Here is a 2,616-nt window from a genome sequence, read left to right on the forward strand (position 1 = left end):
AGAGTTCAGCTAAAACAAATCAACCTGCAGAGAGATCAGCTACAAACAAATCACCTTATAGACAGTTCAGCTACAAACAAATTACCCTGTAGAGAGATCGGCTACAAACAAATCAACCTGCAGAGAGATCAGCTACACACAAATCAACTTGTAGAGAGATCAGCAAAAAAAAATCACCCTGTAGAGACATCAGCTAGAAACTAGACACAATGTAAGGAGTTCAACTACAAGCAATCACCCTGTAGAGAGCTCAGCTAAAACAAATCAACCTGCAGAGAGATCAGCTATAGGCATGAGGCTATTATGCTCCAAAAATTGAGCATTATGCTTTTGAGCAGTGCTCAAAAAATCACCTATTATGCTTTTGAGAATTGCCCTTTATTCCCAAAATTATGCCACCATAATTGGCTAATAATGCCAGTTTATTGCTGTATCAGACCATTTTCATTGATGTTTAAGCTTCAAATAGTCTTGAATTCTTTAGCTGGTTGCTGTATTAGAGAATTTCATTTCAATATGACTGCTTTATTAGAGTAAATAATATTCAATGACTGTTCTATTAGAGTTTCTGACTGCTCTATTAGAGTATCTCGATCTTTTTTAACGGAATTGTGCAATCTGCAGATTTTCCTACTGTTAAAGCTTTATAACCACCTCAAAATGCTAGCATAATTCCTGATTTCCACACATACCTATTATGCCCGAAATTATGCCAGCATAATCGCCGCATCCCTAATCAGCTACAAACAAATCACCTTATAGAGAGTTCAGCTACAAACAAATTACCCTGTAGAGAGATCAGCTAGAAACTAGACACAATGTAAGGAGTTCAGCTACAAGCAAATCACCCTGTAGAGAGTTCAGCTAAAACAAATCAACCTGCAGAGAGACCAGCTACACACAAATCAACGTGTAGAGAGATCAGCTACAAACAAATCACCCTGTAGAGAGATCAGCTAGAAACTAGACACAATGTAAGGAGTTCAGCTACAAGCAAATCACCCTGTAGAGAGTTCAGCTACAAACACACCAACCTGTAGAGCGATCAGCTAGAAACATATCACCCTGAAGAGAGGTCAGCTACAAAAAATCACCCTGTAGAGATATCAGCTAGAAACAAATCACCCTGTAGAGAGATCAGCTAGAAGAAGTTACCTTGTAGATAGTTCAGCTACAAACAATTCACCCTGTAGAAAGATCAGCTAGAAGAAGTCACCTTGTAGAGTGTTCGGTTACAAAGAAACCATCATGTAGAGAGTTCAGCTGCAAACAAATCACTCTGTAGAGAGTTCAGCTACAAAGAAACCGCCATGTAGAGAGTTCAGCCTCAAACAAACCACCTTGTAGAGAATTCAACTACAACAAATCACTCTGTAGAGAAGAAATTACCTTGTAGAGAGTTCAGCTACAAAGAAACCATCATGTAGGGAGTTCAGCTACAAAGAAACCACCATGTAGAGAGTTTAGCTGCAAACAAATCACCTGTAGAGAGTTCAGCTAGAAACAAATCACCCCGTAGAGAGATCAGCTGGACGAAGTCACCTTGTAGAGAGTTCAGCTACAAAGAAACCATCATGTAGAGAGTTCAGCTGCAAACAAATCACCCTGTAGAGAGTTCAGCTGCAAAAAAATCACCCTGTAGAGAGTTCAGCTAGACGAAGTCACCTTATAGAGAGTTCAGCTACAAAGAAACCATCATGTAGAGAGTTCAGCTACAAAGAAACCACCATGTAGAGAGTTTAGCTGCAAACAAATCACCCTGTAGAGAGACCAGCTAGAAGAGATCACCTTGTAGAGAGTTCAGCTATAACTATCCTGTATATAGTTCAGCTACATTTCAAGTCACCCAGTAGAGAGATCAGCTGCAAAAAATATCCTGTGGGGAATAATGGGCATGTAATAAATATATGTGACTGAATTTGACAAAACAAGGCTTCGACGCACAAAGCTTTGTTAGGAGATATGGCGATTTTAAGGAATCATTGTGTAATAACTTCCCAGTGCCTACAGCTGTGCAAACAAAATTTGCACCAATTGTTCATCTGTTCACTAGCTATCACTGAGCGGGTGTATACATTTCTGATACTGTGACCCAAAATTTACCCTGTTTTGAGCAGCTTTTTTCGAGCGGGTAATAATATCACAGGCGGTACTAATAGGGTGGGAGGGTGGGGGTGGACGGTGGTACTAATAGGGTGGGAGGGTGGGGGTGGACGGTGGTACTAATAGGGTGGGAGGGTGGGGGTGGACGGTGGTACTAATAGGGTGGGAGGGTGGGGGTGGACGGTGGTACTAATAGGGTGGGAGGGTGGGGGTGGACGGTGGTACTAATAGGGTGGGAGGGTGGGGGTGGACGGTGGTACTAATAGGGTGGGAGGGTGGGGGTGGACGGTGGTACTAATAGGGTGGGAGGGTGGGGGTGGACGGTGGTCTTAATATACGGGTATAAAATGAAGTAAGAAGACGATTGGAATCCAGAGGCCAAGTTTGGGCTCTCCATGGCCCTCCATGGCACTCAGATTACTCCAAATTGACCGAGAACACTATTGGCGAGCTCTCTGTGAAGTCCCAGCTCACTACACACCATTATCACAGAGCCATGGCCATTTAATGGTG

This window comes from Dysidea avara, chromosome 4 (genome assembly GCF_963678975.1).
Source record: "Dysidea avara chromosome 4, odDysAvar1.4, whole genome shotgun sequence".
Classification (NCBI taxonomy): domain Eukaryota; kingdom Metazoa; phylum Porifera; class Demospongiae; order Dictyoceratida; family Dysideidae; genus Dysidea; species Dysidea avara.